The 16,192-nt window shown below is 49.0% G+C and overlaps 1 protein-coding gene across 14 annotated transcripts in view; it reads right to left on the bottom strand.

Moving 5' to 3' along the window:
* Positions 1–16,192, bottom strand: part of LOC140398222 (neural cell adhesion molecule 1-like) — a 625,403-nt gene that overhangs the window by 86,873 nt on the left and 522,338 nt on the right. The gene's annotated exons all lie outside the window — the stretch shown is intronic.

Below are 16,192 nucleotides of genomic sequence, written 5' to 3' on the forward strand. Positions count from 1 at the left end.
CATTAGCTTTATGTTGATTAATTTTTGTCAGCAAAGTCTTGTAAAAGAAAATTTGGTTTCAATAACTTACTGAGAACAGAAGTGCATTCAAATGATTTGTAATGATAGTGTTTGCTGCATTGCAGTAAATGGTTTATTTAATCTCTTATACATAAGGAAAGTGGACACACTTTCCAGACTTCACTATGCTTGGAGGTTTTACTTAATTAAAAATATTCAAAATTGCCAAGATAATTTTAAGTTTTGGAGTGGTTAAATTTGAAAAATATTTGACATTGAGTTATGCAATTCTCAGCTGATATAATATCCGAGCAGATTTCGACATGATACACTGCCGCCCACACCATCTTCTACTAACACCCTCCTGGTCCAGAGCCACATGCAAAGGGTCTAAGATAAACTCTTCAAAGTGGTAATTAACTGCTGCTCAACATTGAGGAAATTATACTGTAGTATGATTGAAATTAAAAAGAAATCTGGCAATTAGGTGACAGTAGTTCGGAGAACTTTTTGCTGGAGGATCCTAGCACTGCTAAACTAGCTGCAGGGATTCCTTTGACCATTGGTCTTTGAAAGTTTATGCTACTATTTTTGACAAAATCAAGAAAATATTACTGATTATATTTAGGTTTCATTACAGCTTTCAGGTGCATTATTGAGGGTTTGTAAAATGAAACGGATGAGCTGGAGAAAGTCAACAGTCCAGAAATATATAACTTTTCATATAATTCAGTAAGAAATGTACAATTTGATGTATCTGAGTAAAAATGATTTGAAGTGCTACACTTTAGGGGGTGAACAATTAAATCTATAAAAATTGTTTTCCTTCAATTGTTTGAAGTGAGGTTGAAATACAGGAAAATCGCTGAGTATTGAGATACTGACTTTTGCACTCAACCGCAATGGGAATTGAAATTAAAGAAAATCTGATTTTATAATTTCAAACTACCCAGAAATTTCTCAAGTTTTGTGCCAAATATATCCCTATTGCAAGACATTGATCAAAAGCCACAGCTAATCCCCAGAATCTAGGAAGCCCAATAGAATGGCAAAACATCAATAAGTTATCAGATACTGCTGGTGAAAGGGAGAGGAAGCTGAAGGTTACATTTTTATTTATAAACGACCCTTCAGTGTTCCAGATTGCATGATGCATTATATCAAAATGATAAATGATCAAATAATTGAAATAATAATGCAATTCTGCTCAACCAGATCAGTTATACGGAGTGGTGGCTCTTGTGAGGAGACTAGTTGTTATCAAGACACTTTCAACAAAATTGAAATAAATCTGCAAATGAGACTTCAAACTTTCATACATGGAATAAGAGCTATATTAAAGTTCCACATATTCATTTATTTGATGGATAAAGCAACTCTGAATTTCGGCCTGATATTTGGTTTTCCATGAACACAAGTAAACACAGATGTGGCCTTTTCCTTGACATCTATTGAATTCTGTGTGCAATGACCCCCCAAAAAAGGGGAGAGGGGGTATGAAACTGACGTTGGATGATGTTCCTGTTCTTTGTACTTAAAGCAAAGCTCCCGTTTTTGTTAATACTTCAGCGTGGTTAGTTTAGCCGCTGAAATATAGACATGGGGGAGATTGACATGGCCAGAATATCAAAGGTTGATTCAACAACGAGCAGTTAAATATCTGTAGATAACAAAACAATAGCTCCTCACGGAGGTATAACCAAAATTATAATACTGAGCCAGAGGAGGGGACATTATCAGGGGTAAGAACGGTTCAGGGCATGGAGCCTTGGTAAGGAAAAGTCACCATAGTCCGAGGTAAACATAGGTTGCTTTCCCCTTTTTAGGGGGAAAGCTGACTTGTGGTAACTTAACCTGAGGATCACCACACCTCAGGTAGGGGCAAGGTTAAGAAGGCGGGGACTTCATGAATAACCATTCATGGGGCCTTGATGGCTGTGGGCACAGCAGGCATTGGGAAGGTGAAGGGAGGAGTGAATGTAGAAGTGGTTAGAGTCAGTGGAACAAAGTTCTAGTGGGGGGAGGGATATGGATTCAATTCTAATGTAGTGACATGTACAGAAAGAAGGTGTAATTCCCAGTAAAAGCGGCAGCCATGGTTTTATTCACTGCTCATCAATCTAATTACATTAAACAAATGTTATTTCCACAATCACTGTTTTCAATAAATGCTACTTGCAGGTTGCGTTAAAGAGGGTGTAAGAGACAGCAATCAGTGCAATCATTTAAGAGTGCATTAAAAATGTTTTAAATGACTATAAAACTGTTATGAATTTACTGAGTCTCCAGTACAAGAGTCACCACCAAACATTCACTCTGTTGTTAGTGCCTACCTGAAGTTAGACTACCAGGGTAATCATGCTTGTAAAATATTATACTTTCATCAATAAATTCATTGGAGGCTATTAACACATATCAGTTAACTTATCAAAGAATAGTTTTGCAATTGAAATAAATGGCGTTATGCTGTAACTTAACAGGTTAGTGACATTCCAAAAGGAAGAAACAGAAAAACAGTTGCTCCTTGTGAAGGCTGATTCCAAATGGTACGACAATTCTACACACTCCAATCTCTAAGTGTAGGCTTATTCCTTTTTTGGGCAAAATAAAGACGTTAAAGAAGAAAGAAGCACCAACACAAATCATGCTTGGACATGCAACAATTTTCCAGATATCGTATTGGCAAAGATTATGTAACTACGTGATTTTCTGGCTCTAAATGAAGAAAGAGACTCAGTTAGCATGCACGTGACAGTCCCATTTACACCAAGTGCCTTCTCATAGTCACAAATAACTTTTTGCTTAATGCAGAGATTTTAAGCATAACCTTGGTTTATAGGCATTCTGCTGGTTTTTCCAAATCCCATTCTCTGGCCAAAAAAAATACATCTGATAGTCATGGGATAAGTCTAATTCATGGTTCTACAGAATGAGAATGGGATATTTTACTCATTAGAATATCCAATTTCTCTCATGTAGCAAGCATTTAATTTGGCACCAAGTCACATTGAGGCATCATGACACCTGTAATAAAGTTTAAAAGTCACCCTTCGCACAGGTCACAGACCTGAAACGTTAAATCTGCTATCCCTCCACAGATGCTGCCAGACCTGCTGAGTATTTCCAGCACTTTCCATTTTATTTCAGATTTCCAGCATTTGTATCCTTTCCATCCTGCCTTGTGTCAAACACACAAGAGTGTAAATGGTACTAAAACAAAATTCAAAGACAATGCCTAGATGAAAAAAAAAAGTTGCGCTTTGTTTGAGGTGTGTAAGGAAACTATTCAGTTGCAACTGATTAAATGCAAAAGGAAGTGAAAGACACACAGGTGAAAAGCCCATGGCAAAACCAGCTTGCATCCACTACACAAATGGCATGCATGGGGGTAATACAAATCTCAGTCTCTTTTTATCCTTCGCCCAAGGATGTCGCCCAATAGGCTTCAGGAGGGGAATAAAACTACTTGCACACATGCAGTAATGCTTGTGAGTTACACGAGTTAGTCTTGTTCTGTGTTCTAACCTGCCTAGATGCTTCCCTCTTAAAAACCAAAAGAAAAGATTAAGAAACAAAAAACAATGGAATATTCTAACAAGGTTAATCACAGTACAAGAATTACATTTAGGAAACAATCAGAATGATTTTTTTCCTTTGAGCAGGGAAGCAATGCAGAAAAAAAAATCTTTGCTTGTCAAATGTTTGTACAGTTTAAGGCAGGTGTTTGTGTTAGTAATATTAATATCACACATACTTTAACCCTGTATACTTGGCACCGCACACAGCTTTATTTTGCTTTTTTTGTAAAAATTCAAACACTGGATCGACAATTTGCTTGAAATGACAACAAGTTTGAAATGTATTTTGTGTGCAAGCACAAAAGTGTCAGCAGGGCAGAAATTTCATTAGGATCTATTTATTAATTGTATTTTTTAAACCTAATTACATGGACAATTTAGCTTCAGAAGATGTCGACATTCTACAGGGCTGATATGGCACTAAATTTTATTTGACATTACGTTCATGTTAATCAAATTCCATGATGACCTTTATTTTGTATTTCTTCAAAAAAATGTTTGCTTAAAAAGGGGTGAGTATTTTTAATAAGACCAATTTAAATCAGTGTTCGATTTGACACAGCAAATCAGTTCTAGGGAATTCCTATCTGCTGGTAAATTAGTTTTGTAAATTATCAGTTTATCATATAATCCCTACAGTGAAGAAGGAGACCATTCAGCCCATCGAGTCCGCACCGATCCTCTGAAAGAGCACTCTACCTCTGCCCATTCTCCTGCTCTATTCCCGTAACCCCATCTAATCTTTGGACACTATGGGGCATACCAATTCACCTAACCTGCAGATCATTGGACTGCGGGAGGAAACCGGAGCACCTGGTGGAAACCCACGCATATTCGGGGGGACTCCACACAGACAGTCACGCAAGGCCGGAATTGAACTCGGGTCCTTGGCGCTATGAGGCAAGTGCTAACCACTGTGCCACAGTGCCGTATGATTTGACACTGAAAGAAACAATAATATTACAACAATATAAGCCACTCAAGTATAAGAAAGATCTACAACTAGAATATTAGCTGTGAACTAAAGTAAACACAAGCACGATTTAAGTGTTACATTTTTGTCTCCGTTGAAGGTCGAGTCTTCTCTGGGATTCGATTTTTTAACTTGAGAGTCTTTATACTGAGTGATAATTAAGTATGTGACTCGGGTGGGATAAAGGGGAGGCATTAAAATCAAGGATGACTCTACCCCTATCTGACATTCACACACATACTTTAAACAAAGCTCGTTGCATAGTGATCGACATTTCCTCTCCTACTCCAGGAATAGGGATCACATGGAAAGCCTTTATGTCACCAGGGCAGAGATAAGGTAAAGCATCAGAGGCCAGACCAAATCCAAGTCTCTTCAAGTACATATAGTTTGGCTGTTGGATAAATCCACTAAGCCATTAGTGGAGCCATTGAAATACAAATTTAATCACTCCTACTTGCCCTGTTACACTTTGTGCACAAAACCCCAAATCATTCCTGTCACCTCTCAATCCAAATTCTTTATATTTTCAGTTGTTTACTTATGATTAATTTTACCTATTTAAAATGTTCTGTTCATCTTGTTTTGCAATTTTAAAAGTTTTCATTGTGTCTTCTGTTTCCCTGCTCTATCTATTTTGGAGGTAGGAACAAATTGGGAAATTCTTTAGGAGTTTAATAAACAGCTTGCTTTGAGCCCAAACAGTAACAAATAATGGAAGACTGCCATAGTCACATTATGTATGCAACCAGACAAATTTTTGATGCAAACAGGTAGAAATTCCTGAAGTACATGTGTAGGTGGCAGCACAGACAAAAAAACTGGTCCATGCATGTTAATGGTTAAACTATGAATTGAACGGCAGATTAAATAAACAAATTGTTTAATTTCTTATTAGGGTAAAATGTATTGCTTAATCTCCTGACTGATTAAAAGTGGTTGGCTGGTTTGATTGAATATTTTTTCATTTTGGTTCCTTTTCTTCTACCATTTTGTTTGATACCGTGGCCTTTTTTTTAAACAAACGGATTGGTTCTACAACAGTTTACTCAATGCATAATTACGGATTCTATCAGACAATTATAAAATTTCTGTAAAGCTCAACTATATTGAACCCTTTTAAGAAAATTGCTCAGTGTGTTCAATTTATTCAACCAATCAGAACAAAGATTTTACCTTCTGTTCACCAGCGTGGACGACATCATCAGCACCATGCAAGCCACATGACAAAGTCACATGATACGCACGTACATGATTGGTTGAAAGGAAAGTGGAGGAGAGCACATGAAAAATACAAAATTAAAGCTGATGTAAACATGGGCAGGAATAGAGTTACAGACTGAATAAACCAAAATCAAACCAAAAAACATTGAAATACAAATGGGACGTTGGGATTTTTAAAAAAATCAAACTCCCTGGAAGCAACACAGATCAGCAGTATTTCCTCTGGCTGTAATTGTAAATGAGAATGTTTAGTTGTTAACAATTTTTTTTTAAATTTGCAAAGCATTTGTTATAGAAATGCAATTAGTATCAGGCAAAGCTTGATCATTCTCCTTAGTGAAACTGATCAAAATGGAGTACCAGTTGTTTTCCAGGAAGGACCTGCCTGTGCTCTCCCCACACAATCGTAATTCAGAGGAAACTCTGCAGGTTTACAGACAGTAACACCTCTTTTCACAAACATGTGTTGTAAATTTCATCATCCGAAAAAGCTCACCGCAAGGCCTGAAATTTACATTTTTCAGCACCAGCGATTTCCATTTGATTCAGGAAAACTACAAATGGAAAATGCGTGTTAAGGCATAAATTATATTCCGTTATATCGTGCGATGCTCGGGCAATGATACGACAATTTTGTGACATGCATGCAAAATGATGTGGAAAAGGTTTTAAATAAAACCTGCAATGAGAGGTTCGGCACTGCTGCTGCCTGGAACACCCGATGGTCTATAAATAACGTTCATTATAATGCACACAATTTGTTAATCGTTGACAGGTCGAAGCCCTCAGTAATCGAGTATTGTAGATATGCCCCTCAAAATTTTACTGAGAGCATAAAGGATCATTTTCTGAAATTGACTGGGTGGACGGGTTAGGAAGAGACAGGAAGAAATTGTGTTGACTCCAGTGCTGCTTTCCACAACTTTGTTTTTCAGAACCTACACAATTGACCAATAGTTTCCGGGATGGCATTTAATTGTTTGTAATAAGCGGCATCCAAGCACATTTTGCTGCATTTAAAATAAAGGTGCATCAAAATTCTGCAATATCGACATGAAAATGGTATTAGTGCTACACTTCAATTAAAAAATGCATTGATATTCTTCTATCTTGAAATAAAAATGATGTTAATGCTGCATTATAAAAATTGGATATTTTCTTCCCAATAGAAAGATGACATAAATATTGTGCTGCACTGAAATAGAAAGTAGGTTAATATTTGCTGCATTAAATTTCAATTCATTACTGCACTGTGAATTAAAGTCATGTTTTGTAGTAAAAGAAGTTCCCTTTATTTTACAAAGCCTTTGAAAATGCTTTGCAAAGGCTAGGCATCACAGTCTTTTTCCATTCAACTGTCTTTGAAGTTAATTCCATCTTCCACATTTAAGTTGATTCCAGTTAATAAGCAAAATAAATCTTCAATCGTCATTTACAATGACGACTTTTTCCTCTTGATTTCAAAATTAACGTCAACCTTTTTTTTAGTATTGAATTGTGCGTGGAATTGTAAGGTTAACAGTTGCAATAACGTTCCTTACACTGTAATTGGGGGGGGGGGGGGGGGTGAATTTTACGCTCCTGTTTTTTGGTGGAAGAGGAGGGGAGGAGTGGGAAATCCCAATGGAATCGCAAAATGCGGCATATGCCAGCAGGATTTCCCATTCCAATTGTCCCTGTCCCCTGCCAATGGGATAGCGGACGTTCAATGTCAGGACCCATTTAAATGCACTTAAATATCATGATCAGACTTTTACACATCCTCTCCCCCATCCTCCCTTAGATTGTTCATTCATAATAGTTCCCCCATGACATGCACCCGGTGAACTTAACCCACCAGAGGCATGCAGGCGAGTACATTCCCTGGGAGGAGGAGAGCGGGTCATGCCCGAGCAGTACCCTGGAGAGGGCAGGGATGAGGGGCACCCCGTGGAAGGGGAAGGAGGGGTGGTGGTGGGAGGAGGAGGTTTGTGTGGTTGGATGTTCCATGGGGGTGGAGTGGGGGGGGGGAAGCTTCTACATTTAATTGTTTGTATCCGGATGCCCTTTAAAAACGGTGCCCCAGTCTTTTAAAGGCTAAGCTGCTGGCAGGTTGGTGTCTTTCAGAGCTCTCCCTGCCAGCGTGACACTGTGGGACACCACCTTTGGGGCCGGCAGTTTCCACGCCATTTTTCTCCACCACTGCGCCATCTGCAAAACAATGAGTAAGTTCTGCTCGTCCTGTTGTTAGGATTCCTGTTAAGTGATTAGTGACTGTTAAATCTGACACCACAAGTAGCAAACCTGCATTGGCTGTTCTTGGCAATTTTCTCTCCTCCATGACTGCTTATTAAGTGTACAGAAACCTGGGACCCTATCCTCAATTCACAGGAGAGAAGGATGCCACAACCAAGCCAAAGCAGTTCTTTACATCTTAAATCATACACATACACCATCAGCAAGAATTGCTGACCAGGAGTAGGATGTCTGGAGAAAAAATACCCTTGCTAATCTAGGGGCACCCAAGGCTTCTTGGAATACACCAATACAACCTATGCCCAGATCAGTTAATTCAGCATAGATCATGGATCAAAGTTGTGACCTTTCTGGTCCATATTGCTCAGCACCTCATTGAATAAACGTGCTCAGCCTTTGAAGGAGCAAGTCATGTCAAATCTGAGGCACTTTCTTTGGTGAAATAAATGTAAATTTAGAATTACTTTCTTGGTGTGGCCCTTATCTCTGCTCCCTTAAGTCCAAAGAGAGTAGAGGCATAATAGATATGCCAGATAATTTGTAATGCCATTCACTGCCAGATCTAGCTGGATGAAAGCAATGGAATATAATGTGCATCTGTGGCACATTGGGAACTGTGCATGTAAGGTGCAAGTTGGAAACTGTGCATGTGCGGCATGTTGGTAACTACGCAACACACGGGAACTCATGACATCACGTTGGCGCTCGAAAAATATGCGGATTTCAGAATTGTTTCCGGTTTTGAGATAAGGGATGCTCAACCTATCTTAGGGACAACATCTCGAGTGTTAAGATAGCTTGTCCTACATCCAGTACTGGATGAGCAGGAATTTCCTCCAATTAAGTATTGGGAAGATTGAAGCCATTGGTTTTCTTCCCTGTTGCCAACTCCCATAGACTCCATCCCTCTCCCTGGCAACTGCCTGAAGTGGATTGTTCACAACCTCAATGTCATATTTGACCAAGGTGAGCTTGCAACCATATATCTGAGGTCTCAATAATTGCCCGTTTTCATCTCTGTAACATCACCCATAGGCATGAACAAACCCAAGTCGAATTCAAAGGTATGGAGCTAGATTTCAATCCTCAAGGCGGGTAGCAAGAGTCCGGAAAATTCTTGGCTCAGACTGGCCACCTTGGGAGAAACTGCCTGCAAGGACTGGACTTTCATTGCTGGAGGACAGGTGTGGGCTGCAATTCGGCCAGTCAACCCTGGAAAAAGTTCAGGTGTGACCACAGGGGCTGTCAGGTGCAGAGGTGGACTGTTTAAAAGGTTTGCCTTGGTGCTGTGGAGATTCATCAGAGTTTTAACACAAACACCCGTCACCAACCCCCTCACTCCACAAATATTCTCCATGCCACCTTTATGACCCCCAAAAGCCTTCTGTGGTCGATCATGTCCCCCATACCAAGCTATATGGGGCTGGTTTTGCACAGTGGGCTAAGACAGCTGGCTTGTAATGCAGAACAAGACCAGGAGCGCGGGTTCAATTCTCGTTCCAGCATCCCTGAACAGGTGCCTGAATGTGGCGACTAGGGGCTTTTCACAGTAACTTCATTGAAGCCAACTTGTGACAATAAGCGATTATTATTATTATATACCCCAAAACACTCTATGGCCACTTATATTCCCCATGCCAAGGTACTTCACCACCACCCCCACCCCTGTGGTTCCTAATGTCCATCATACAAAGCGATGGCATTTCAATGCCTGTTCTCCCACTCTACAATGTATAGAAGCAATGACTGCTTGAGTGACAGTGGGTTGTGTAAATAAAAGCTTTAAAAAAAAGTAATTGATTTTCCACTTTGTTAAAGAACTGGGGCGTCATTCTCCGACCCCCCAGAGGGTCGGAGAATGGCCGTTGGCCGCCGTGAATCCCGCCCCCGCCGGTTGCCGAAGTCTCCGAAGGGAGAAAAGTCGGCGGGGCGTTAATGGCGCCGCTGCCGCGGAGAATGTCACGGGTCTGCGCAAGGCAGCCGATTTTCGGCCTGCCGATATTCTCCCTTCCGGATGGGCCGAAGTCCCGTCGACGTGATGACCGTTCACGTCGACGTGAATCAAACCTCCTTTTCATCGGCGTGACCCGGTGCTCCAGGCTCACGCCGACCAGCGTGGAGGTGAGTGACGGCCTGGGGGGTTGGCTCTGGGCAGGCAATGGCGTGGCCGCAGTCTGATTGCGTGAGGAGGTGTGTGTCTCGGGTTGTGTGTGTGTGTGCGGCGGGGGGGGGGGGTGGTTAGAGTAGGCTGGGCTCCGGGGGAGTGCCGGGAGGGGGTCCGTGCCGGGGTGGATGTTGGGTGGGGGGTTCGTGCTGGGGTGGAGGTTGGGGGGGTCCGTGCCGTGCCGGGGTGGAGGTTGGGGGGGGGGGGGGGGTCCGTGCTGGGGTGGAGGTTGGGGGGGGGGGTCCGTGCCGTGCCGGGGTGGACGTTGGGGGGGGGGGGGGGGGGGGGGTCCGTGCCGGGGTGGAGGTTGGGGGGGGGGGTCCGTGCCGTGCCGGGGTGGAGGTTGGGGGGGTCCATGCCGTGGTGGAGGTTGGGGGGGGTCCGTGACGTGCCGGGGTGGAGGTTGGGGGTTTGGGGGGGGGGGGTCCTTGCTGGGGTGGAGGTTGGGGGGTGTCCGTGCCGGGGTGGAGGTTGGGGGGGGGGGGTCCGTGCCGGGGTGGAGGTTGGGGGGGGGTCCGTGCCGAGGAGGGTGATGGGAGGGCAAGTGAGTTGGTCCACCTGGCCAGGTGCCAGCCTCCAACAGTTGGACCCATGCGGTCCATGCCACCTGGCTGGGGGGAGGAGGGGATATGGGCAATGATGACATGTCGTCGTTCCCCTCCCCCCCACCAGGCCGTCATGTTTTCAGATCATCCAGCGATGTTGGCCGCCGTGGTGGCAGCCGCTCATGTCTATGTTGCCCTGGATGAGGAGGAGGAGGAGGAGGAGGAGCGTGCCAGAGAGGCGGCGCAGGCTGCCGCAGAGGGGCAGGCGGCAGCCGCCCAGGCTGGAGGGACACCTGACCGACAGGACGAGGAGGGGGAGGAGGACGTCGCGGCCCCACGGCAACGGAGCCACCCGAGGGAGCCCCGTGTGTACCGGCCCCGGCAGTCATACCAGGACCTCACGGACCGGGAATGCAGGAGGAGACTCCGGATGAGCCGGGTAACCGTGGCACACATCTGCCACCTGCTGGCACACCTGTCACCGCGTGGCACTGGCGGGGGACACCCACTCCCCGTGTCCGTCAAGGTTACGGTGGCCCTGAACTTTTATGCAACGGGGTCATTCCAGGCACCGAGTGGGGACCTGTCCGGCATATCGCAGACATCGGTGCACCGGTGCATCCGGGCAGTGACAGATGCCCTATATGCCATGGCGCACCGCTACATCCGCTTCCCCGTGGACCGGGCCAGCCAAGATGCCCGGGCCGTGGGCTTCTCTGCCGTTGCCGGGTTCCCCATGGTCCAGGGCGCGATCGATGGGATGCACGTCGCCGTGCGGCCACCTGCAGATAACAGGGCCGTGTTCACTAATAGGAAGGGGACCTATTCGATGAACGTACAGGTGGTCTGCGACCACCGCATGATGATCCTGCACGTCTGCGCCCGTCACCCAGGCAGTGTACACGACTCATTTGTGTTGTCGCGGTCATCCATCCCCGGCATGTACGAGGGACGCCATCCCCGGCTGAGGGGCTGGTTGCTGGACGACAGGGGCTGCCCATTGCGATCGTGGCTGATGACGCCTATACGGAGGCCACGCAATGAGGCGGAGAACCGCTACAATGATGCCCATGTAGCGACAAGGGGAGTGATCGAGAGGTGCTTTGGTGTGCTGAAGATGCGTTTCAGGTGCCTGGACCTCTCTGGGGGCGCCCTCCAGTATCGGTCAGATAGGGTCGGCCGCATCATTGTGGTGTGCTGCGTCCTGCACAACATAGCCCAGCAGAGGGGCGATGTGCCGCAGGCAGAGGAGGGCGGAGTGGAGGAGCAGCAGGAAGAGGCCCAGTCCTCCCCAGATGAGGGGGATGGGGGCAATGGTCAGGGCAGACGGGGTAGACACAGGCGGGTGGCTGTCCACCGTTACCGGCTGGCCCAGCGGGCACGGGACAGACTGATAGACGCCCGCTTCACTGACTAGGTGGGCGTGGGAATCGGGTAGTATGGCCACAGACCGCACACCATGTCAACAGCCGACCACCCACACCCCCCACCCATCCAGCACCCTCACCCCCCCTCCCCAACCCCACCCACCCGCATGCACACCGCCACCCCCCCCCCCCCCCCATTGCCGATCCACCTGCGGCACAACGGGCCGGGCTCACACAGTTGCGGGTGGACGCGTGTCTATCGCAGGCCATGGAGGATGATGACAACCCGCCTCCGATGAGCTCCTGGCTCTACATCGTTGGACTATGTCTGACCCATGGCCACAGTACCACCATCCACCCGGACCATCCCTGCATGCGGCTGTGACACTGCTGCGCACGGTCCCGTCCTCTGCCCGGGGGATGTTGATGGCGGCCCAGGGGGTAGGGGCAGACTCACCTGGGGCTGAGGTAAGACCACCCCTCACACACACACTTGCGCTCAACGTTACGGTCACCCCCGCACACTTTGGACAGAGCACAAAGGCAGCTTCGGTAGGTGTAACATTGACTTTAATAACCAAAGGAGTTCATGCACGTGCCCTAGCCCCTAAAACTCATCTGTGCCCTGCACCCGTGCCAACTTACTCAGTGTCTAATTGTTTGGCCTTACGGGCCCTTTGACTATGTCTACGTGGTTCCCCAGACGGTACAGCAGAACTGGAGGTGGACTCCTGTGATTCCTGCCCTCTGACACTGGATCCCTTTGGCGGCCGTTTCCTGGGGCGTCCTGGCCTAGATGGGCCAGGCTGCGGCCCGGGCGACTGGGATGGCGAGCTGCCAGCCTGTCCTGCCCGTTGCCCACCCGATGCACCTGGGACGGAAGGGGGGGAGTCCGAGGTGTCGCGGTGTACCGGGACCTCCCCTACAGGGGGAGCCGGGACGGACCACAGCACCTCCTCCTCCCTCGGGGTGCCCGATGGCCCCCAGGCCTCTACATGGGTGGGGGATGCGAACGGACTGGCCATCCAACGCCCCCCCGACATCTGGCGCTGCCAGTCCTGGAGGCCCGTGCTGGTATCGACAGGGGTCTGCAGGTTTGCAGCCATGGAGCCCAGGGGGTTGGCAAACCCTGTCTGTGACAGTGCGACGCCGGCTCGCACATGGCCACTGGCGCCGATGCCCTCAGCGATGGCCTGCAGAGACTGGGCCATGGCCTGCTGAGACTGGGCCATGGCCTGCAGAGACTGGGCTATGGCGTTGAGCGCCTCTGCCATCTGGCGCTGGCTCATGGCCTCCTGTGAGAGGGCAGCCATTTCCTGGGCCACAGACGCCGCCTGCACGGAAGGCCCCAGGCCTCGCAAACCGTTCCCCATGTCTGACACCGTCGCACCCATTGCCTCCACCGCGGACGCCACCCGTGCGGTGTCAGCCTGGGTGGCACGCATGACCGGCACCACTCCCAGCTCCTGGACGCGGGTGGACTCCTCCACCTGCGACCGCAGCCGCCGCAAGCCACCCGTCACCCTCTTCGCTCGTCTCCGGGTCGGTGGTTGCATCGGATCTATGTGTGGGTGTGGTAACTGCAGGAACCCGGGATCCATCTGGGCGGCAGATGTTCGCTTGGGCTGGGCTGCCCTCCGACCGCCCGGTCCCTCTGCTGCTCCTACCTCCACCTGCTGTACCGGGACGGCTGTGTTGTGCGCACCAGTGAGTGTACCAGACACCTCATCACTAAAGTGCCCAACCGTGGTGAGTGTTTCTGCGATGGTGGAGGGTGTTGGTGACAGCAGTGGCGTTGTGTCGTGCTCTTCGTCCCACTCTGAGTCCATGGCACTTTGGGGTGGGGGTTCGTCTCCACCCATCCACTCTGAGTCACTGTCCGGTATTTCGTCTTCCTGGGTAGTGCTGTCCCGGGTAGGGGTGTCCTGGGTAATGCTGTCCCGGGTAGGGGTGTCCTGGGTAGTGCTGTCCCGGGTAGGGGTGTCCTGGGTAGTGGTGTCCTGGGTAGTGGTGTCCTGGGTAGTGGTGTCCTGGGTAGTGGTGTCCTGGGTAGTGGTGTCCTGGGTAGTGGTGTCCTGGCTCGGATGTGACGGGGGCCTGTGGCTGCCCCCCTCGTCGCTGGGTGGTCGCTCCCGCACGTGACGGGGGTGTCGTCTCCCTGTTGCTCCAGGTCTCTCCGTCTCCCGTGGTGTGCGAGGGGCATCCTGCGGGCGTCGCATGCTGGAGGGTCCGGGTCTCTCCGTCTCCCGTGGTCTCCGAGGGGCATCCTGCGGGCGTCGCATGCTGGAGGGTCCGGGTCTCTCCGTCTTCCGTGGTCTCCGAGGAGCATCCTGCGGGCGTCGCATGCTGGAGGGTGCGGGTCTCTCCGTCTCCTGTGGTCTCCGGGGGGCATCCTGCGGGCGGTCTGCATCTGCGGGGATGGGTGCCTGGACGTTTGGTCCTGCGATACACAATGAAGCATGCATGGTTAGACATCAGGCAGTGATCAGGTGATACGGGGGAGGGGGATATAGGGGAGGGGGGATATGGGGACGGGCTGTCGGTGGCTCACTCGTTAGTACGCCCCCGACCTCTGCATCAGCAACCTCCCGGTCCTCAGGTCCGCCAGCCAGTTCCAGGGCCCTTTCCTCGTGTACGGTCAGTGGCCTCTCATCAGCGGGCCCTCCTCCAGTCCTCACATGCTCCCTATTGTTGTGTGCGCGCTTCTCCTGTGGGGGGGGGCAGGGGTAAAAGGCAACAGTGTTAGGCAGGTATATGAATGCACGCCATCGGTTGCGCGTGCATTGCAGAGGTTAAGGTTAGGGCTGGATTCACTTGGGGATATGGGGGAGGGGGGATATGGGGGAGGGGGGGATATGGGGGAGGGGGGGTATGGGGGAGGGGGGATATGGGGGAGGGGGGATATGGGGGAGGGGGGATATGGGGGAGGGGGGAAATGGGGGAGGGGGGATATGGGGGAGGGGGGATATGGGGAGGGGGGATATGGGGGAGGCTCACCCTGCCTGCTCTGACGAGGTCGTTCACCTTCTTGTGGCACTGGGTGCCTGTCCGTGGTGTCAGGGCCACAGCGGTGACGGCCTCTGCCACTTCCCTCCACAGACGCCGGCTGTGGCGTGGGGCATCTCTGCGGCCATGCCCGGGATACAGGGCGTCCCTCCTCTGCTCCACCGCGTCCAGGAGCGCCTCCACATCGCGTGACTCGAACCTCGGGGCTGAGCGACGGCCAGCCATCCAGTCGGGTGTTGCGGTCGGGTGTTCCGGTCGGGTGGGGGGGAGCAGCGCGGCCTTATGAGCCGTCACGCCGTGCAGCGCGTATGACGCTGCACGGCATGAACCACTGCGCAAGCGCGGATCCCGTTACGTCGCTGCTAGCCCATTTCGGGCTGGAGACTATCGACCCATTTTTCCGACGTGACGCAAGTCGGATTTGCGCCGTTTTTTGCGCCGATCGGCGGACTTTCCGCCGATAACGGAGAATTTCGCCCCTGATTTTAATACAGCTCAGTAAATGTGTCCATTATCCAAGGCCTTCAAAATACAAGTTTATCCATACTAATATATAGCATAATATAGATGTATGTGTATACATATATAACATGCAGATAGAATATTTTATGTTACAACGCATTGGGTAACATTCTCCACCTCGCGCCACCGGTAGCAGAGTTCCTGCTGATGTGCAGAATCCGGCAGTAGTGAAGAAAGTAGGATCGGTGCCCGATGTTCCGGCTCCCCCTCTGCTGTCGGGATCAAGGTTCACATCCCGTGCCAGCGGGAGGATGCAAATAGCCGTTAAGACCCATTTGCAACCACTTAGTGAGCCGGGCACCATATTCACCGGGCCCGTGTGATTCTCCCGTTCTCTGGGTCAGGAATTACGTGGGCGAGAATCACTACACGTCATGACAAGCATGGCCCTGACGCACTGCACCTCGCAGTGGGCCAAGAGGGTCACTCTTTGAGGGAGTTGCCCCCAAAGGCCATCCGAGGGCCACCCTCCCCTCCCATAATGTAAGACCTGCCCACCCTACCCCCATCAGAATACCCCCCACAGATACCTCCTAAATAAAGGGACACCCCCAGAGATGCCCGAAATAAAGAAACCC

This window comes from Scyliorhinus torazame, chromosome 21, assembly GCF_047496885.1.
Source record: "Scyliorhinus torazame isolate Kashiwa2021f chromosome 21, sScyTor2.1, whole genome shotgun sequence".
NCBI classification, from domain to species: Eukaryota; Metazoa; Chordata; class Chondrichthyes; order Carcharhiniformes; family Scyliorhinidae; genus Scyliorhinus; species Scyliorhinus torazame.